At 39.5% G+C, this 22,403-nt stretch overlaps 1 protein-coding gene and 1 pseudogene across 10 annotated transcripts in view; one reads left to right on the forward strand and one right to left on the reverse strand.

Moving 5' to 3' along the window:
* Positions 1-22,403, forward strand: part of GRHL2 (grainyhead like transcription factor 2) — a 184,709-nt gene that overhangs the window by 27,753 nt on the left and 134,553 nt on the right. The gene's annotated exons all lie outside the window — the stretch shown is intronic.
* Positions 7,893-10,708, reverse strand: LOC135964549 (SAP domain-containing ribonucleoprotein-like; annotated as a pseudogene).

Consider the following 22,403-nt stretch of genomic DNA (forward strand, 5'->3'; position numbering starts at 1 on the left):
ATACAGATAAAAAGGCTTTTCCCCCCCTCTATTCACTGCTAATAATCAATTTAAAAATGAGAATATTTTAAAATCCAAGCACAGATCCAGGACTAGAGGACTTGAGTGCTTCTGATTATTGTCTAACTATTGAAAAACAGATAATTAGTTCTTATTTTCCTAATAGTTCCCTTAGAAGCCCATCTAAATTTTAATCAGGCAAACCAAAGTTTAATTGGCTTTTATTATTTCCAACATTTTAATTTTAGATCAAACTTATCATAAAGTCAATTTATTTGCCCTATCTCCTTTTCTAGAAGGGATATCTTGTGTAAGCAACATATTTTGTATGGATTTTATACAGACTTTCCCATTACTCTCTTGTGGAACTCCTGCAAAGTAAGTTTCTAATCTATTCTCTTAGCTTTAAAGACAGAGATGGAGGCCAACATTTTTCCCATAGAATATCTCTGTTACACAATTTTGGAGATTATAGACTGATTCACATAGTATGTGAGGTTACAAATTGAGTGAGACATAATGCTCACTTGCACAAAGATGTAAAATTTAAGACGGTATCTGAATAAAGAAAATGGCGGGAAATATTGACTGCCTTGAAATAAAGAAAAGAGCTACAGAATCTTAAGGAAGACCTTATAAAGGTGATTTTTCTCATTATGCAGAAAGTAATCCTTAGTTTATCCTTCCTGGGCCATTTCAGTAACTGCCTTGTTGGTCTCCTACAACCTCTTTTCTGTTCAATCCCATGCAGCAGACAGGGTGATCTTTCAAAGGTCACAAGGGAACATCTTGTGTTTTCAAAAGATCACCCTGTGTATGGATTGAACAGAAAAGAGGTTGATCAAGATGTTCCCTTCCTAAAGACCTCACATAAGTACCCTGTGCACTTACAAAATGTAAAATCCTAAAAGTGAATTATAAATCCTGGCATAATCTGGCCTCTGATTATCTCTTAAGTTTCATCAGACACTGCCCTCTTCCTTCTTGAAACATTATCGTCCAGCTATGCTGCCCTTCATTTAGTTCTTCGACTGGGAGAAGTTCCAACCTGCCTCAGGGACCTTGCACATGCTGTTCCTGTAATGACATTCCTTCCTCTTTTCCTTGAGAAATCCCTCCTCCTTCTGCAAGTCTCAATTTGCGTTTGAATACTTTCGCAGTAACCCCATCCTAAACACCCCATCTCAATCTAAATTAGATCCTCCATCAGTCTGAGTTCTTCAAGATGAATAATCTAAGATAGGATTACACATGCAATGCTTGTATTAGGGGAACCACCTGCGAGAAAAATATAAGGAGGGAGCTGGCATAGTGGGGGAGCTGTCAGACAACAATGTGAGTCTGACCTGGAGTGAAGGAGAGAGGGAGGGAATGTTGAGCAGAAGTTTCCAGGCCTGCTGTGCAGTCTAAAGAAGATGCAGCAAGGCCATGGGGTGAGGCTGAGGGTCTTTGAGTCAGAGCCAGCCATCACAGGAGTCCCTGTTCCCCAAGAATGCTCCTGCTTTGGTAGTCCTACCGCACATGATCGCTGGCTGGAAGCAGCCCACGGTGAAGTGTGGCCTCCACACAAATGCAATGATAGATTTCAGCAACGGGCAACAGGAGCCTTGGCCCCTGATGCTTTCTGTGGTTAGAGGTGTTGTGAGGTGCTCCTGGCTACCACATGGTCGCATGACATTTTCTCTTGCAGCACCCTGTACTTTTCTTCATTAACACTTGTCACATCTGCAATTGTATAGTCTTCTGTCAGAGCTTCACCCGGGCAGAGACTGGGTCTGTCTTTTTCATTGCTATATCCCAGTACTCAAAGCAGTACCAGCTCACAGTAGGTGCTCAGTTAAGACCTGTGGAATGAACGTGGTCTTAACTTTCATTGCTTTTAAGTAGCAGTGCTTCCATTATTTAACAAGACATATCTTCCATGATATGATTTTTGTATTACATCTTTATACTTGGACTTATATACCTAGGGATTAGGGCCGACTATAAAAAAAAGTTCTCAAAATGTAATTTTTTGTTAGCTTTTAGAGAAAACTGGTAATAAGCTTACATGAACTAATTAATTCATAGATGAAATGCTCCTTAATAGGAGAGACTGTGTCTGGCTTGGTCAACACTGCCTCCTGCACCTAGCTCAGAGCCTGTAGTACAGCAGGAACTCAATAAAGGGTTTGTTCAATGAACTGAGTGGGAAATTTAGGGCAGGGGGTGTGAATGGAGGAAGAAAACTTTGGCAGGAAGCTGTTTATAATTTTAGCTTTGTTCCCATGGAAGAGTGCTTATATGTTTGCAAAGCACTAATGATTAGCCAACAGTATGCAGTTGGTTCTTCATATCCAAGGTTCCAAAACTGTGGGTCTAACCAACTGTATTTCAAAGATAGAAAAAAAACAATAAAAATAATAACAAAAATAATACAAATGAAAATAAAACAATATAACAGCTATTTTCCTAGCATTTACATAGTATTAGGTATTATAAATAATCTAGAGGTGATCTAAAGTATATAGTAGGATGTGCATGGGTTATATACCTAAAATACCAGGCAATGTTATACAAGACACTTGAGCGTCTGTGGGCCTGGAATCAATCGCCTGTGGATTTGTGTCCTCCAGCAATTTGTCCTTGAATTATTTCAATGTTAACAAAAATAACTGCGTAATCCCAGGGAAATGGTGTAATCTCTCTGGACCTCAGTTTTCCTATTTGTAAAATGAGAAGTTTGGAGTGGATGATCATGAAGATTTCTTTTCAGCACTTGTGTGTTACAGGTCTATTCATAAACACAAAAACGAGTACCTCAGGTCATTGCCAAGCCTTACAAATATAAGTATGTTTATAAATAGAGAGAGATATATATTTTATATATATATATAAAAAACATCTATAAGTGTGTGTGTGTGTGTGTGTATATATATATATAAAGCATCTATATCTGAGTTGTTTTGGAATTGAAGTTGCATGAAATATAACTTGCTGTTTTTTTACTTTAATTTCTCTTTTAAATAGTCCTTCTGGTCACAGACTGACTGGGACCACAAAGTAGAAAACTATTATTCTTTGTTTCTTTCTTTTTTTTTTATTTAAGATGGAATCTTGCTCTGTCACCCAGGCTGGAGTGCAGTGGCGCAATCTCTGCTCACTGCAACCTCCGCCTCCCCAGTTCAAGTGATTCTCATGTCTCAGCCTTCTGAGTAGCTGGGATTACAGGCACCTGCCACCACGCCCCACTAATTTTTTTATTTTTTTTATTTTTAGTAGAGATGGGTTTCACCACATTGCCAGGCTGGTCTCAAACTCCTGGCCTCAAGTGATCTACCCACCTCGACCTCCCAAAGTGCTGGGATTACAGACTTAAGCCACCGCACTCAGCCAAAATCTATTATTCTTACAAGGAATGAAAGGGGATTTTTTTTTCCCCCATACAGGTGAAGACAGAAAGATACACAATAGAAACCTCATGACTTAGAGAAGGGAACTGCATAAAGATGACTGTGACCATGCTTTTATGTATGAAGCAGAGGAGAGGAAATCAAGAATGCTGGTTGCTATGGAGAGGAAACACCCAAACTTATTAGTTCCCCCGCACCACCCATTCCAGCTTGTTTCTTCAGTCCAATACTTCTATATCCCCTGAAAAGGTTTTTTTTTTTTTTTTTTTAAGGGGGGTGGGAGTCTCACTCTTTCACCCAGGCTGGAGTGTGGTGGCACAATCACGGCTCACTGCAGCCTCAATCTCCAGGCCTCAAGTGATCCTCCCACCTCAGCCTCCCAAGTAGCTGGGACTACAAGCATGCACCACCATGTCTGGCTAATTTTTTAAATTATTATTTGTAAAGTTGGGTTTTTGCCATGTTGTCTGGTTAGTCTTGAATTCCTGGACTCAAACGATCCTCCCACCTCGGCCTCTCAAAGTGTTAGAATTACAGGTGTGAGCCACTGGCCCAGCCTTCTCTTCCATTTATATTCAGTTGCATAAGCTCTATCTATCTATCTGTCTATCTATCTATCTATCTATCTATCTATCTATCTATCTATCTATCTATATTTAAAACTACTAAATAAAGACAAATCACTCACAGTCCCACCTCCAAAAGTTACTTGTTTTTGTTTTCTTCTGGTTCATAACCTTATTTGTTTTGACTCATATACTTACTGGTTTGTTTTAATGCAGTTGCTACCATAATCATCAATCACCAGGTGCTTAATAGAATGCCCCACCGTTTGGGTTTGTCTGATGTTTTCTCTTCAAGATGTGCCTCTCTCAGGGTGTACCTTCATCACTTGGTTAAGGTAGTAGCTGCCAGGTTTCTGCACTGAAAAATTACTGTTTTTCTCTTTCCAAATAATTGAGTCACTTTCGATTGTTTATATTTTTCTAGAAATGTTCCCATTTTGTCTGTTTTCAAGTTTATTAGCATAAAGGGATTCACAAAATTCTCTTTTTTCAAAAGAGAATTGTTGCATCGAAAATTGTCTTCCTTTTCTTTTCTAATATTTGATTATCTTTGCCAGTTTGTTAGTTTTCTTTGCCATTTCAAAGAACCAACTTTCATCTTAAATTGTCCTTTCTGTCAAGTCTTTACTTCGTTAATTTGTTTTATCTTTATTACATCCATCTTTCTAAGTTCTTAATTCTTTTATTTTTTTTCTAACATGTTGTATGCTTAGCTCTTTAACTTTTTAGCCTTTATTCCCATCTAACATAAGCAGTTAAAGTATGAAATTTGCCTCTAAGTGCTGATTTATCTATATCCCACAACATATAGTATTTTATCATGGAGTTCTAATTTAAAAAACTTCCTTTAAGGGCTGTTCTTTGACTTGTGAATATTTAGAAAACTATATTATAATTTAAAAACATATAGTCTTTAAATTTCATCTTCTTTGCTGTTTAAAATTTCACTATGTTGTGGTCAGAGAATTTGGTTTGTATGATAAGAGTTCTTTGAAATGGGTAGAGTCTTGCTTGGTGGCCTGATATTAGGTCAGTTTTCTTATGTCTCATGGGTACTTAAAAGATAATACTGGCTTTAAAAAAAAAAATCCAGTTTGAAAGTATCTATTTTTTAAAGGTAGCGTTAACCCATTTTCACATATTACAATTACTGATATATAGTGTCTTATTTTTTCTATGCCACATCATTATTTTTATTTTTGTTTATTTTTGTTGCATTGATCAATAATTCTTTTTTTTTTGAGATGGAGTTTTGCTCTTGTTGCCCAGGCTGGAGCACACTAGTGCGATCTTGGCTCACCGCAACCTCCGCCTCCCACGTTCAAGCGATTCTCCTGCCTCAGCCTCCTGAGTAGCTGGGATTACAGGCATGCGTCACCATGCCTGGCTAATTTTGTATTTTTAGCAGAGACGGGGTTTCACCATGTTGGTCAGGCTGGTCTCGAACTCCTGACCTCAGGTGATCTGCCCACCTCGGCCTCCCAAAGTGCTGGAATTACAGGCGTGAGCCACCACACCCGGCTATCTTTTTTCATTATTTTTCTCTGGTTATTTTCTAGAGCAGTGCTTCTCAAATTTTTGTTCTCAGAATCCTTTAATACTCTTAAATTATTGAAGTCCCAGAAGAGCTTGTATTTGTGTGGGTTATATCTACTGATATATATCATATGAAAACTTAAAGATAGTAAATTTAAAAAAATACTTATTTATGCCTCAATTAAAATAATAACTGTAAACCATATGATAGTTATAAAGCATATTAATGTAATGTTTTATTTTATTATTATGCTTTTTAACCTTTTTTTTTTTTTTTTTCTTTTTGAGATGAGATCTTGATATAATGCCCAGGCTGGTCTTGAATTCCTGGACTCGAGCCATCTTCATGCCTCAGCCTCCCAAGTAGCTGGGATTCCAGGTGTGTACCACCACACCCAGCTTGAAATAACATTTTTGAAATGAAACATAACTGGTCAGTTGTGGCTCGTGCCTGTAATCCCAGCACCTTGGGAGGCCAAGGCGGGTGGATCACTTGAGGTCAGGAGTTTGAGATCAGCTTGGCCAACATGGTAAAATTCCATCTCTACAAAAATTACCAAAAATTAGCTGGGGGTGGTGGCACATGTCTGTAGTCCCAGCTACTTGGGAGGCTGAGGCAGAATGGGTTGAACCCAGGAGGTGGAGGTTACAGTGAGCTGAGATCATGCCACTGCACTCCAGCTGGGCAAGAGAGCAAGACTCTATTTCAAAAAAATAAAACCTAAACTAAAATTTTCTTTTTTCTTTTTCTTTTTTTGAGATGAAGTTTCACTCTTGTTGCCCAGGTTGGAGTGCAATGGTGCGATCTTGGCTCACTGCAACCTCCGCCTCCCAGGTTCAAGCAATTCTTCTGCCTCAGCCTCCCAAGTAGCTGGGATTGCAGGCATGCACCACCACGCCTGGCTAATTTTGTATTTTTAGTAGAGATGGGGTTTCTCCATGTTGAGGCTGGCCTCGAACTCCTAACCTCAGGTGATCTGCCTGCCTTGGCCTCCCAAAGTGCTGGGATTATAGGTGTGAGCCACCGCGCCTGGGCTAAAATTTTCAAAACATATGAATTTAATGAGAAAGAGTAGTGTTATTTTACATTTTTGCAACTTTCTTTAATGCCTGGCTTAGCAGATGACTGCTGGATTCTCACATCTGCCTCTTCATTCAATCTATTACAAAATGTTATTTTGGCTAGAGAATCCTGCTTCACACTGATAGTTGGAAAAGGAAAATATATTTTCATATAACTAGATATTCTTTGATATTTCACCAAAATTCAAAAGTGGGTTTTTAAAGGTTAATTGCAATGTGGAAACTGAAATCATACACTGAACTTTCTCTGTTACATTAAAATCTGTAGGCCTGTTTTGCACTTTGAATAGACCTTATACTTGTGTGTGATTCTATAACATCACGCATTGGCATTTGGAAATATTCACTGACTGAGTTATTCAGATTTTTCCAAATGTTAATGTGCTTCATGATACATTAGCAAAAAATTATACCCATTAACCTCATCAGAAAATAAAGTACTAGAAAGTTATCAGTAGTGGTGAATGCAAGCTTCCAAACATTTTCTTCTTTCTCTCTCTCTCTTTTTTTTTTTTTTTTTTTTTTTTTTTTTGCTTGAAAGCTCAAATTTTACCACTGGCAACAAATACTGTCAGTTTTCTGTGAAGTGATAGACTCTCACTTGGTTTATTTTTGAGAAGACATCAGCCAAACACTCAAGTCTGAACACGTAGTTTGTCAATATGTCATTCTTTCAGGTAAAAATGGAATCCCTTGAAAAAAGCAGCTAGTTTCAACTCCTATTCAAAGCATCGCACGAGTGCTTTTCCTTGAGGCAATCACTGTATTTCAGTATGCAGTCAAAGTGCTTTACATGTACTTCCTGCTTTGTCACACAGAATATTAAAAAGGTTGGTACCCAAAGTTTGAGATTAATACAATTAATATTCTACACTGCTTCATGAAGGACATTCTCAAGTGAAACTGCATGTATTTGCTTGTTTGTTTGCTTGTTTTGTTTTTATTTTATGTGACGATAAAAATATAACACCTCAAGTATAGTTTAATGCCACTGTCTTCATTCATGTAAGAAGCTTGAACTTTTACCCAGTGTTAGTTTTGTACCATTACTACAAATGTCAACAGAGGGAATAAGGCACATATATCTCAGTATTATTAGGGAGATAATTTTAAACTCATAGACCCTTGAAAGTATCTAAGGGATTTCTCTAGGTGTCCGCACACCATACTATGGAAATTGTTGCTCTTTAATTTCTATATCCTATCCTATCTTTATCCTAGTAATTGTTACCCTTGAACTTTTAATAAGCATAAACTTATCTTTTCTATCAATATCAGGAGTTAACCATTATTGATTACTCTTCTTACGTACAAAGCAAAATCAACATACTTTTTATTTTATCTCATTATTACATTAAATTTTTTTTTTTTGTAGAGACACAGTCTTGCTATGTTGCCCAGGCTGGTCTCAAACTCCTGGCCTCAAGCAGTCCTCTCACCTTGGCCTCCCAAAGCACTGGAATTATAGCTATGAGCCACTGTGCTGGGCCCAATACACCTTTTAAACAACTCTGCTCCTATCACCTCTCAGGTGCTTCATTTTAGGTTCATATTATCTTTAAGAATTCTTTCTTAGTGGCATACATTTCATTTCCGTGATCAGAAATCAGTTACAATCAATATTTTACTGACTTATTTGATATTCTCTGATGGCTGTATCAATTTTCTTCCTTATCCGTGCATATCTTTCTTTACTTTGGCTCAAGGGATAAATTTTTCAAAAGGGACACATACATGAGTGGAATCGTTTTTTAATCTTTTCACGACTAAACAGGTATTTTACTTTGCCATCACACTTAATTGATCTTTTGCTGTGTTTAGACTTTCATGTTCAAATCCCTTTTCTCTTGCCCAGCAGCATTTAGTGATGTGGATGAGAAGTTTATTGGCTGGCAGTTTCTTTTTCTGTTCTGTTGAATGTTACTTAAGTTTTTTCCTAGTATTTGTAGCATTTTTAAATTTAATCTTCGACCCAAAAATTTCACCAAGATGTGAATAGAAGTGCCACTTTTTCATTATTCTTTCCAACACTTTGGTGCCTTTCCAATACTCAAGTTTTTTTTTTTCAGCTGTAAGACATTATTATTCTAGTCTAGTCTAGTCTTCTTTTGTGTATTTGTTTCTTCTCTTTCATCCTCTTCATTGCTTTCTTCTGTAACTTTTGTTAATTGAACTTTATGCCTGTAATCATCCAGCATACCTTTTAACTTTGTCTTATGATTTTTTTGTTTGTTTAAAAACTGGGCAATGCTTTGATTGCTCAGTTTATTAATTCATTTTGTGCTGTCTTTCCTATTCAGTCCTCATACAAACTTTTATTTTTATTTTAAAAATCATGTAACTTGTTTTGTGGTTTTTGTTTTCTAGTAGCCTCTGCTTCTGTTGTAGGTTCAGTAGCTTCTTTTTACCCCTGTCTCTTTTCAGATTTTTTTTTTTTTTTAACTAACAAGCAAAAAATCAAAAACAAAAACATGACAGCCTTAAAGTTGGAACAGCAATAAGTCAAATTGCTGCTAGAGTTCCCAGGTGTACCTGGGGTACATGTGCCCTCATTGCAAGGCAGGAGGTAGGTATGTGACTGTGCATTTAGGTATATTTGTGACCGAGAAGAATCAGAGAAATGGAAAGCACTGGAGAGCAGAAAGCAGCAGGAACTTTTCAGCAGGCAATCTCACAGGCGGCTCTGTTCCTATTCTTTGCCTCTGTATCCTCTGTGGTTCCTTCTGGTTCCAGCTGAACCGGTGATAATCCCAAATCGCTCCTTCCTCCTTTTCAGTTTCTCATCATCTTCAGACTTTCTGGAGATTGAAGAGCCATTCAAACCAAATCTTTGAGCTCTTTCCTTTAGCTTATCCAGGTTCATCGTAGGTTTGTTGTCAGATGACAGATCTTTTGTTGGAACTGGAGAAGTCCCAAACCCAGCTGCCCAGGCAGTTTTCTTACTTTACAAGCTCCCAGGTACATGCACTCATTCAGCCCTCTTCTGCATTCTCTCTGCCTGTGCTATTTCAGATGTAATTTTTACCACTTTCTTCTCTGCTTCCACATCAACAGTTTTTTTTCAGGGAGTTCTTCCTCTTTGACAGGGATTTCTATGGGGCTTTGTTTTTTCTTCCTCTGTTTCACCTCCCAGTACATCCTCATTTGCCTCTTCTTCAGCATGACCTAAAAGATATGCCTGGAGCCAGCACTTTGGGAGGCCAAGGCAGGTGGATCATGAGGTCAGGAGTTTGAGACGAGCCTGGCCAACATAGTGAAGCCCCATCTCTACTAAAAATGCAAAAATTAGCCGGGCATGGTGGCACGTGCTTGTAGTCCCAGCTACTCCGGAGGCTGAGGCAGGAGAATTGTTTGAACCCAGGAGGCGGAGGTTGTGGTGAGCCAAGATTGAACCACTGCACTCCAGCCTGGGTAACAGAGTGAGACTCCTTCTAAAAATAAATAAATAAATAAATAAATAAATAAATAAATAAATAAATAAATAAAGGCCTGGAGCTTTTTGATGGCATCTTGTTTCATTTCCTTGGTCTCCAAACCACGAGCAAGATATTCGTGCTTTAGTTCAGCAATCTTTCGCTTATGGTGCGCCACCGTCTTGGTCGCCATCTTGTTACCCTTCACTCTAGTAGGCCCCTACCCATTACCTCTCAAGTATCTTCCTTTTAACTTTATTTTCTGTATCCAGCATTAATTATTTTCCTCATAAATAACCTTTTTTGCTCATCTTGGGGCTTCTCTTTTACTCATGTAAGGTTTCCTTAAATGTGTGGTTATTCTTAGTTCTCATATTAAAAATGAAGAGTTAGACTGAAGATTTTTTAGCCCGGGCAGGAGGCTGTTAGCAGAGTGGAGCTCACTATTCCTGAGGTGGGCTGCTCTCTTGATGGAAGGTCTGGTCACAGGCTCTGAGGATGCCCGGAGGGTCCTTTGTACATATACAAGTGAAGCCCAGCGGGGCAAGCTGGAGGTTAGACACATGAGATAACTTTTCTGTTGTGTTAAGCTCATATTTTTTGTCTGTTTCCATTTGTGGCAGTTTGAAGTTACTCTAGGTGTTTTACCATGTTTTTTCTCTCTCTGGCATTAGGAACCCCAAAGGCAGACTCCTCTGTATTTAAGAAGCCAATTAATGTTGTAGTTAGTTCCATTGGGCACACTGTACAGGAACTGGCTTGGCCATAGGCACTGAAGACTTGAGTTTTCCAAGCTCAGAGAGAAAAACAGTCCTCAGGCACACATTAACCCTTCCTGCACCAAAGGTGGGGTGCAGCCTTCTCAACTCTGGCTTCTCCTTTATTCCAATCTCTTCTGCTTTCTATCTCCTAGAATTGCATTAAAATTTCTTTTCCATATTGGCTGTAAACATTAGAGGTAAACCCGTGAAATGGTATTTAAATAGAAATTGGTCCTGCAGGCTTGTAAAATGCTTTTGTACTTTCTCCCTTACTGCTAGAGATTCAATTGCTGTAATTTCCTCAGAAAAACTGACTCTTTTTAAGTTTCAAAACTGATTTGGTTATAACATAGATCTTTCCTTTAAAAATCATATTTTCATTTGCTCTTAAATGTAATATTTCCCTTATTTCCCAATTCTTTAATCTATATTTCTGTTACATGAATCACTTGCTATCAATTTTCTGCAGGACATTTAAAAACGGATGACCTCTAGTTATATTATACTAAAGATAAGTTAGGACTTGCTACCCATCACCCCATTCAGTTCATTCAATAAATATGTGTTGCCTGCCTGCCTGCCTGATATATACTTTCTAGAATGTTCTAGGACCTTGGAATTCTACAAATAATGTAAACATGTTGTCTTTCTTCAGGGAACTTACAAACTGCCCTTTTACATAATTTCTCTATTACTCTGAATTTGGACATATCTCCTGTTATATTGGTCTTTTGTATCCTGTTTATGAGTTTTCCCTTTTCAACTAACTTTTTTTTCTAATTGTGAAAATAGAGCATGGTCAAGAGTAGGAAATAGAGAAGGATGCATAAGAACTCAGGCTCCGAGGTTGTGTGTGGTGGCTCACACCTGTAATCCCAGCACTTTGGGATGCTGAAGCAGGTGGATCACTTGAGCTTAGAAGTCCAAGACTAGCCTGGGCAATGTAGGGAGACCTTGTCTCTACAAAAATAAAAAAAATTAGTCAGGCATGATGGACCACTCTGGAGGCTGAGGTGGGAGGATCACTTGAGCCTGGGAGGTTCAGGCTGCAGTGAGCCATGATCGTACTACTGCACTCCTCTAGCCTTCTAGCCTGGAGGACAGAGCAAGACCCCCTAAGACCCCCTATCTCAAAAAAAAAAAAAAAAAAAAAGAAAAAGAAAAAAGAACTCAGGCACTTGGAGGCAATGCTGATCTAATGCTGACTGCTACCTGACCCTGGGCAAGTTACTTAACACTCTATTCTCAATTTACTCATCTGTATGAAGGGCGTGATGTCCATATCTGACTCTAAGGTTATTATTAATATAAGGAATACATGAGTTAACCCATGTAAGGGGCTTAGAACATTAGCTGGCATATAGTAGATGCTCAATAAGTAGTATGACGTTATTATTGAAGATTACTTGAAAAGTCAAAAAGTAGAAAGGAGCAAATAAAAATTCACCTATAATCATTGCTAACGTTTTAGATTTTGATTTACTCTCTCTCACACACACACACCACACACTAACCAATTTTAGTCATTTCATAAGTTGCTATCTCTACAAATTCTCTCCTTTTTTTTTTTTTTTGAGATGGAGTCTTGCTCTGTCGCCCAGGCTGGAGTGCAGTGGCCGGATCTCAGCTCACTGCAAGCTCCGCCTCCCGGGTTCACGCCATTCTCCTGCCTCAGCCTCCCGAGTATCTGGGACTACAGGCGCCCGCCACCTCGCCCGGCTAGTTTTTTTTTTTTTTTTTTTTTTTTTTTTTTTTTTGTATTTTTTAGTAGAGACGGGATTTCGCCGTGTTAGCCAGGATGGTCTGGATCTCCTGACCTCGTGATCCGCCCCTCTCGGCCTCCCAAAGTGCTGGGATTACAGGCTTGAGCCACCGCGCCCGGCCCTCTCCATTTTAAAAATTCTTGTCTTGTCCTCTTACTTTCACTTTCTATTGTGATATCCTTTTCATTGTTTCTAGAACTCGGTGGGTTACCTTTCCTGTAGCTCTTTGGTTTTATTTCTAATCCTTTTACTTCATAGGTGAACTAATAGCATGCTTAGGGCACTACAAAGCTGGGGCTTCCGAGAGGGGGCAGGAGAGAAAGAGAGAGAGAGAAAGAGAGAGAGAGAGAGAGAGAGAGAGAGAGAGAGAGAGAGAGAGAGAGAGAGAGACCATGCTTCAAGCAGTAGATCAGTATATTTTGCAATCAGTATCTAAAATGAAACCATCTTAATTTCAATGGACGTAAATTTTGTTTTACAGTTTACTGTTTTTAAAAACTATGCACTTTATGTGGTGGAGGGCATTATAATATTTTCACTGAATTAATCGAATCTTCTCTTTCCCTAGCATAGCCATCTTTAACGTGAAGCTTATCAATATTGTCCTGAGCTTATGGATTCATTTCATTTCCCAGGAATCTTAGACAGGTTATGTCAAGGGTAAAAGGTTAGAGTCATCAAGGACAAGCTCTGAGCATAGAGTCTTCCAAATAAATTTTAACTCTTTTTCTAACATGGAAAGTATCTGTTATCTCTTGTGATTTGCCTCTAGCAAGCACTAAAAGGAGCATGAAAGCAACTAGTAGTCAAACAATCATTTTTGGCATTTAAGTTGTGACATTAATCCTGGGTAGGAAAATTGGTTCATTAATTTCCATTTGAAAGTCTTATTCTGTTAATGGGAAAAAAGCCAATATTCCAAAAGAAAAAAGTAAGTATCATATTTTGAAGCTTTGCTCTTTCATTTTTGGTCTGAATATGGTCATTTTTTTGCTGGGAAGCTGAAGTGATTACATAAGTCAGTAATCAGCCGTAGTGAATCAGCTACAAGAAAATGAGACCCAATCTCAAGTGCTCAAAACTCAGAATATGAATAATGTAGAGAGTAGAATTCGGCTGGGCGCGGTGGCTCATGCCTATAATCCCAGCACTTTGGGAGGCCGAGGCGGGCAGATCACGAGATCAAGAGTTCGAGACCAGTCTGACCAACGTGATGAAACCCTGTCTCTACTAAAAATACAAAAATTAGCTGGGCGTAGTGGCTCGTGCCTGCAATCCCAGCTACCTGGGGGCTGAGGCAGGAAAATTGCTTCAATCTGGGAGATGGAGGTTGCGGTGAGCCGAGATTGCGCCACTGCACTCCAGCCTGGGGGACAGAGCGAGACTCTGACTCAAAAAAAAAAAAAAAAAAAAGTATAATTCATGTGCTCTCAAGATAAAGGCTATGCGTGTATGTGTGTGTGTGTGTGACAGAGAGAGAGAGAGATAAAGAGAAAGAGGTGGGGGAGAGGACAGTTGAGACGGAGTACATAGCATGAAATCCTGGAAATTATATAAATGTTTCACTACTTCTTCTAAGGAAAAGGTAGTGGATAGAAATTTTTTTTGCCCCTAAGTCAAGTCGGCGTTGGGAATGATAGACAACAGGTAGAAGAAAGGAATTCTTAATATCATGCCTTTGTTGATTGAAGTTTAGCTTTCCCTTCCAGTTGCCTCAGGTCTGAATGTAAATATCCTTGGTTTCCTAGCTCACATTTAAGGAGAATAGAAGAATGAATCCCCACATTTTTTTTTTAATTTGAAGGGGAGAATTAAGAGGGAGAAGAAAGTTCAAGCTGGATCGATGCTTATTAAATTAAATTTATAATTATGCTTCCTAAAATCAAGGCAACTTACATTTGCATAGCACTTTATAGCTCACAACCAACTTTACAAATATGCTGTGAATTGATTTTATGAAAACATGAAGAATGCAGCTCCTCCCATTCTCTCATTAATATTTTAAGCCACAACTTTTACTTCAATTCCTCAATGGCAATGGAGCTTTTATTCATTCATTCAACAGTTGTTAATTGACTACGAAGTATGTGGCAGACGCTGTTCAAGGTGCTTGTGATATATTCATGAACAAAACAACCCTAGCCCCGTGGAGCTTAGGTTCTAGCGGAGGTAGACAGACAAGGAACATTGACCATAATAAAAAACTAAGTTACGTTGCGTTTAAGGAGGTGATGGCTGTTATGGAAAAAAGAAAGAGTAGAGAGCTGGGTAAAGGAGATAGAAAGTTTTAAAGGAATTGGAAATTCCAGCATGGATGGAGGCAGGTTGCTGCATTAAATGGGGTAGTCAGGTTAAGTCTCATTAAGGTGAGATTTGGACAAAAGCTTAAAGGAGATGAGAGAGCTAGCCTTAGGTATTTGGGGGAAGAACGTTCTGGGAAGATGAAACAGCTGAAGTCAAGGCTTTAAGGTGGGACCAGTGCAGCAAGATGAGAATGAGTGAGAAGAAGAGTATCAGGAGAATAGACTGTAGAAGTAAGGGACCCATGATCCTGGGGGACCTGGTAGGTCATTGTAACAACCATCACTTCTATTCTAAAGGAAATGGGGAGTCATTACAGAATTGAGCACGAGAGAGCATGATGTGATTTCTGATTCAATGGGATTTCTCTAGATGCCGTTTAGTTGAGAATAGACTGGAAAGGAGGCAGAGGGTAATCATAAAAGCAGGGAAACCTATTAGGAAACTGTATTCATTTTCTATTCCTGTATAACATACTATCTCAAAATGTAGCAGCTAAACTAGCATACATTCATCATCTCATGCACTTTCTGAGGAATCTGGGATCAGCTTAGCTGTGAGGTTCTGGCTCAGGGTCTCAAAAGGTGGCAGTCAAGTTGTCATTTGGGTTCATAATTTATTCAAAACTTGACTCAGACTGGAGAGTCTACTAGGCTCACTCATCTGGTTGTGGGCAGCCCTCAGTTCCTCACCAGCTGTCAAGGCTTCAGTTCCTTGCCAAAATATGACACAATATGGTAGTTTGCTAGCACAAGGGGATGGGGTGGGAGTGGGGGAGAGACTTACAAAGATGGAAGCTGCAGAGTTTTATTGTCTAGCTCTGTAGTGATATACTATCACTTCTGTTATGTGCTATTGGTCATATAGACCAACCTTGGTCCAATGTAGGAGAAGACTTGCAAATGTGTGAATTCTAGGAGTCAAGGATCAATAAGGGCCATATAGGAGGCTGGCTACCACAGAGACAATGCAATAATACAAGTGCAAGATGATGGTGGTTTGGACCGGGGTGCTAGCAGTGGAGGTAGTGAGAAGTGGTCAGATTCTGGATATGTTTTGAAAGTAGACCCACTGAGATTTTCTAATGAAGTGGATGTAAGAAAATGAGGAATCAAATATGACTCCAAGTATTGCAACTAGAAGGGTAGAGTTTTCACCAACAGAGACAGGAAAGGCTGAAGGCAGACAAAGATTTAAAGTGTCTTGCAGTGGCTGCGGTGGTGATTTAAGAGCAGATGTTTGGTTTTCCTACATTATTTATCTTGCTCTTCTCTAATCCTCATCATGGCCCAATTAGAGGGCACTACTCTGTGTCTAGGGCTCTGCTAGGTGCATTGCATGCATTTCTCTCATTTAATTTATCAGCTTTTTCACAAATGAGAAAGCTGAGATCCAGACGGGTTGAATCGCTTGTTCTATGTGATAGGGCTAGTAAGTTCTGTGTGACAGGGATTTGACTCTATGACCATCTCCTGTGGTCAGATTCTGGATGTATTTTGTAGCTGTGTTACTCTGGACAACTTAGTTAATCTTTATGTGTGTTAACACTTTCTACAAACAATCTGACACACTTTAGATGTAAGTGCCTAGAGCCAGTCTGGGTGTGTATGAGTGTTAATTTACTCAGGGAGATGTGTGTGTGTGTGTGTGTGTGTGTATGTGTGTGTGTGAATGCACTTGGGGATGAGGTAGAGTTTGCTGCTTCTAGAAGAAAGCCAAAGGCTAAGCTAGAGAAGAAGGTTTTCCAGGTCCCAGGGTGAAGCCAGGTTGTTGTGAATCCAAGGTAGGACAAAAGCCAGTGACTGTGCATGGGAACTGCTGGGTTTTTTATCTGATGATTCAAAATGCCACTGTTTTGGTGTCGTTGGTGGATCCGACAGTTCAGTGACAGTTTTCTTTTTTCTTTTTTTTTTTTGAGATGGAGTCTCGCTCTGTTGCCCAGGCTGAAGTGCAGTGGCTTGATCTTGGCTCACTGTAGCCTCTGTCTCCCAGGTTCAAGTGATTTTCCTGCTTCAGCCTCCCGAGTAGCTGGGATTACAGGTGTGCACCACCACGCCTGGCTAATTTTTTGTATTTTCAGTTGAGATAGGGTTTCGCCATGTTGGCCAGGCTGGTCTCGAACTCCCGACCTCAGGTGATCCACCCGCCTCAGCCTCCCAAAGTGCTGGGATTACAGGTGTGAGCCGCTGCACCTAGCCTTCAGTGACAGTTTTCTTTTCATAGTCAATCATCTTTCCATGATACAAATTAAATGGTAGATTTTGCAATAAATAACACATAGGCTGTAAAAGTTTTTAGCAAAGGGAGGCCCTGAAAGACTAAAATAGGGAAAATCCTGGAAAATTTTTTGGAGGATGGGATGTTGCAGCTGGACTTTGATAAGAGCACAATTTAGATAGAAAAGCAGGAAGGGAATTTCAGGCAGGGGAACAGTCTGAGCAAAGGTATAGAAGTAAGAATGGGCATCTTTAGGAAGCTGCAGAGAAAATGGCTTAATTCCTTATATTAAATAAGTACAAGGAAGTAAATTTTGAAAAGTAGATTGGGACCAGATAATAGAAGACCTTAAATGTCAGATGGAGGATTTTGGACTTGATGTTATAGGCAGTAAAGAGTCATAGTACACTCTGAAAAATCACGTTCTGTGAAGATTATCTCACTAGCCTTCAGTATGGATCAAAGAGGGGAAAGTTGAAGGCATGAAGAGATAAGACTGAAGCTGTAATCATAAATATGGTGATTGACTTCATGTAAGGGATAAAGAGAATAATAGCTAGCATGTATGCTGCTTTTATAGTGTGTCAGTATATTTAATTCTGACAAAAATAGGAAGTGAATATCATTATTCTGTCTACATTGGGATATGTCTCCATTTTATAGGTGAAGAAATCGATACACAGAAAGGTTAATTAAGTAATCCAGGGTAACACAGCTAGTAAGTGGTGCAGCCAAGATTTGCACCCAGGCAGTCTGGCTTCAGAGTCTGGATATTAAAACAGTACATAAGGTTTGGCCTTGAGTGACTGGGGACAGATAATGATGAAGAGTGTCTGGTTGAGAAATGATGATTCACTTAGTGTTGAAGACATTGAGTTTAAATTGAAAAGGCTCTTTTTTTTAACTTTTATTTTACATTCAGGGGTACATGTGCAGGTCTGTTATATAGTAAACGCATGTCACAAGAGTTTGATGTACAGGTTATTTCATCACCCAGATACTAAGCCTAGTACCCAATATTTATTTTTTATGCTCCTATCCCTCCCCTCCCCTCACCCCCAGCCCTCTGGTAGACACCAGTGTCTGTTTGTCTCTTTGTGTCCATTTGTTCCCATCATTTGGCTCCCACTTATAAGTGAGAAGATGCAGTATTTGGTTTTCTATTCCTGTGTTAGTTTAAGGATAATAACCTCTGGCTCCATCTATGTCCCTGCAAAGGACCTGATCTCCTTCTTTTTCATGGCTGCATAGTATTCCATGATGTATATGTACCATATTTTCTTTATCCATTCTTCTATTGATGGGCATTAGGTTGATTCCACGACAAAAGGATTCTATGTAGAAATACAGAAATGGTTCTCAGGTACTATATGTCTGTTAGTCATTAAGGTAGAGCAATGAAAGCTGTAAGAACAATGATGTAGATAAATAAGAAAAAGACCAAGGAATGGTCAGAGTTAGAGAAGGAAGAGGAGAGTTCAGGTAGAACAGAAATTAGAAAAGAATGGTTGGCTAAAAAGAAGAACCACCTTAGCATACTGTCTCACAAGTAAAGCAGGATTTTACAAAAGTAAAAAGTGGACAAGAAAATTCAAGGAGTTAAGACCCAAAAACAGTCCATTGGACTTTGAGCTGGTTATTAGTAGAATTAGCTCTATGGAGGGTACTACTACTATCTAACTATTATGTAGGGAAGATCTGTAATGCACCAAGCACTTCAAATGGAAATATCTGAGTGATTCCTTTAGAATAATATAAAATATCAGGATACAGAAGAAGAAATGGAAGCTCAAAGAGATACCTGCTCATCAAGGAGATGAGCAACTCATCTGAGTTCACTCATTGATAGAGCTGAGATTTAAACTGAAGTTACTCAACTCCAAAAGCATCCTTCCCTTAGATCAAGACAAAAATTCCGTAAAACACAAACCAATGTCCTTGTAGAAATGGATATAAGAAGTTGATTAAAAGTAATAATTTGTGTGCGTACTTCACTGTCCTAGTTTTTTCCTTTGTTATTTTCTTTTTTTTTTTTTTTTAAATTTCTTTTCTTTGTTTTTGTTCTCTACAAACCATGTGTCTAGGGCTGATTTTCAACAGATCACTGTGAGGGAGCTGCCCTGCTACATAAGAAGGCCTGACCCGGAAGCAGATCATCCACTAATGGTTTAGCACCGGGTTCACCATGAACATGCATTGCGTGACAGGCACTGTCCTAGTTTTTGTTTTGGATCCCAAGTGTCTTTATAAGTGGATTTGTGTCTGGATCTGTTGACCATTATTGCACATATCTTTAGAAGGGGAAAATGTTATGTGTTAAGCTTCCTCTGCTTCTCCCCAGTAAAGCATTCCTGCATTTGACTCCTATTATACTCAGGGGAGCGTGGAGGGGGCTGTCCTGGCAGAATGCTCTGGAGCCTTGTGGACTGGCTGGTCTTGGTCTCAGTGGCACAGCTGCGTGGTCCCTTTCACTGCTTCAGCTGGCGACTCGTCTTTCAGCCATCTCCCAGCAGTGCAGTCATGGATTAAAGAAAACAAACGAGAAAAAAAAAAAAAAAAAGTTGTCTGTGTGACATGGCCTTAGCCTTGCTGTGATTGCTCTGGCGATCACCAAAATTTTCCTCCAAAGCAGGACCTTGGGATTGAGTTTACAGTTGCTGTTTACCATTCTGTGTTTGAGGCTACCCAGGACATAGCCCACCTAAAGCTTCACAGAGGATATTTAAGAAATGGACCAGAAAAGAATTAGAATTGCCCTTCCAAAAGAGCAATGATAAAACAGCTTCAGAGTGTTCCTAATTGTGGTGAAAGCTGCTCTGTGAAAGTTTCCTTTCTTTACAAGTCTACATTTTTGCTCAGTGTACCAGAGAGATTGTTCTGTTTTTATTAAATTAAACTTCATTCAACAGTGCTGTGTACCAGAGAGATTATAATTTGCGAAGAAAAGACCACAGTCATTGTGTAGTTAAAGGGAAGAGCACAAAAGGCCCCTGTGGCTGTCAAGAATGTGAAAAAAAAAATGGCTAATAAAGTTGTGATTTCCCAGAATATTTTTTCTGCTGATCACGTAAGGATTAATCAACAATTTCATTATAGGGGAAAGGCTGATGCCGCTCTTAAATTTATGAGCCAAGCTTTGTACTAGGAAACATGAAATCAGCAAGCTAAGAGACTCAGCAGGAGGGAGTAGGGATTTCAAGAGGAAGATTTAGGGAAAAATCTCTCCAGTGAATCAGGACACATTTTAGTGAAAATCGAGACTTGGCTGTGATTCTTCGGCTTGGTGCTTCCTGATAAACTTTTGGAATTTAGCCAGTGTTATAATTAACACCTCACCCCACCCACACTCCTCCACAGCAATGTGTGTGTCTCTGAGGCATGACAGAGTAAAATCCTCATCCTTTTCAATGGTGTGGTCACTCCAAATAACGTGAAGTCCTTCCTGCAGGACTGGGCATTTTTGGAAGTGTGCATGATGCCTGTGCCATCATGGGCAACAACTGAGGTTCCAAATCCTCTATTTTACTCTCCAAGTGGAGGCTGTAGGCCAGGCACCCAGGGTGGCCCCAACTAATCAATTGTGGTGGGCCAGGTGACACTGTCACAGCCCGGGCCCACCACCTCTGCTGCCTTCTTAGTTCTTCCCGAAGGCCTCATTATAGATCCTCAGGAGTCCACCAGCATTTCCTGTCTCCAAATCTAACCCTGCATATTTAGAAGATTTCTACATGGAAATGCTATTTTATCATTAGATTAAATGTACATTTTTTCTAACGGACTCTCCAAAATAAATACAAATGTGCTCCTTTTGTAAGAAAATCCCATTATTCTGCACACTACGAAAGTATCCTTCACTTTTAAAAGCATTTCCCACATCTCCCCATCTCAGCACTGACCAGCACATTCCTACCTATGCTTCAGCTTTGTTTAGAAATGCTGGCCCCCTACTTTGTCCCCTCATTAGGTTAGTCCCCTCTGTCATGTGCCCTCACAACACCACCCTTTCTCACACGCATGGCCCTGTAGTAGTGATATTCTCTCTCTCTGGCAGGTGCATGGGGTAAGGAACAGTATGTTACGTGCCACTCCATCCTTAACAACCAGCACAATGTCTGGCAACTATTGGGCTCTCAATAAATATTTAAAGAATATTGTTAAATGAATAACTTTAATTTCCCTTCAATTAATGATTATCTTTAAGACTTTTAAATTATTCTCAACTTTACCAAAAATTGATATATCCACAAATCTTATGGGAACATAAAACTGTGCAGTGATAGTCATACTGTTATTTGCAAAGTACTATGCAGTTTGCAGAATCCTATTTTATCAATTATTTTATGTGATCTTCACAAGCACATTGTAAGGTAAGTAGGGTGGGCATTGCTATTCCTATTTAAGGCAGGAGAAACTAAACGTTAGACATTACCCAGCTTCCCACCACTGTAAATGGTGAACAAGTACTTACTTCTAAGGCCTATGCTACTCCATGTCACCACAGTGCCTAATAGTATGGTAGTAAGCCCGCCAACCAGGGTGGTTTTTTTACCTTTTTTTTTTTTTTTTGAGATGGAGTCTCGCTCTATCACCCAGGCTGGAGTGGAGTGGCACAATTTCGGCTCACTGCAATTTCGTGCCTCAGCCTCCCAAGTGGCTGGGATTACAGGCACACATCACCATGCCCGGCTAATTTTTGTATTTTTAGTAGAAATGGGGTTTCACCATGTTGGCCAGGCTGGTCTCGAACTCCTGACCTTGTGATCTGCCTGCCTTGGCCTCCCAAAGTGCTGGGATTACAGGTGTGAGCCACCATGCCCGGCCTTAGGGTGTTTTCTCATGTATTCCAGAGCCTGATTCAGAGACCTAGCGACCGGAATTCCACTCTGCTAAACGTGCATTTCCCATCTGTCACATCCCAAACATATCTTACCAATGTCAGTGTCTTTTTTTCTGATTTTACACCAAAGCATGCACATGACAGCACATAAAGGGCCCTTGACACACTCTTTGTTATGAGTTCACACCAGTTCTCCATCACAAAGTGAACTGAGGAACCATGTACCATTAGGAGATCCCATAGGAGGGTCAGCAAAAATAGACCTCTTTTTTTTTTTTTAAGTCTTTCTTTTTCTATTTTCCATTTTAGTTTATTTCTATATTTTTCATTTCAATAGCTTTAGGGGTACAGGTGGTTTATGGTTACATGGATGCATTGTATAGTGGTGAAGTCTGGGCTTTTAATGCACCTGTCATCTGAATAGTGTACATTGTACCAATGTTTATTAGATCACTCTGTTTGCCTTTGCATACCCATAGCTGCCTAGCTCCCACTTATAAGTGAGAACATGTGGTATTTGTTTTTTTTTTGTTG

Source organism: Macaca fascicularis, chromosome 8 (genome assembly GCF_037993035.2).
Source record: "Macaca fascicularis isolate 582-1 chromosome 8, T2T-MFA8v1.1".
In the NCBI taxonomy this organism is placed as follows: Eukaryota; Metazoa; Chordata; class Mammalia; order Primates; family Cercopithecidae; genus Macaca; species Macaca fascicularis.